Genomic DNA, 290 nt, shown 5'->3' with positions numbered 1-290 from the left:
GCCTTGACACTGTGCGAGTACTGTTCAGCAATAGCCAAAACAACCCTGTGTTATCCACACTGCTGTAGCCGCAATCCAAAGCACAGCACCATATGGGCTGCTATGGGGAAAGTTAATTAACTCCATCCCAGCCAGACCCAGTACAATCACCCTTTGAGGGACTCCCCTTTCCTCATTCCCACTGTCTGTAAAGAAAAACTTTTAAGACGGAACCCACGATTCATGAGGAGAGCAGGCAATACTGAAAGCTTGTCACAGATGAGGATACACAACCCAGTTTCTCTCTAGGT

At 47.6% G+C, this 290-nt stretch overlaps 1 protein-coding gene across 2 annotated transcripts in view; it reads right to left on the bottom strand.

The window, feature by feature from the left end:
* GLDC (glycine dehydrogenase (decarboxylating)) overlaps positions 1-290 on the bottom strand; it is a 37,553-nt gene that overhangs the window by 14,652 nt on the left and 22,611 nt on the right. The window lies entirely within an intron of this gene.

The sequence above is a fragment of the Phaethon lepturus genome, unplaced genomic scaffold (genome assembly GCF_000687285.1).
Source record: "Phaethon lepturus isolate BGI_N335 unplaced genomic scaffold, ASM68728v1 scaffold16826, whole genome shotgun sequence".
NCBI classification, from domain to species: Eukaryota; Metazoa; Chordata; class Aves; order Phaethontiformes; family Phaethontidae; genus Phaethon; species Phaethon lepturus.
This window is presented reverse-complemented; position numbering and strand designations above follow the sequence as displayed.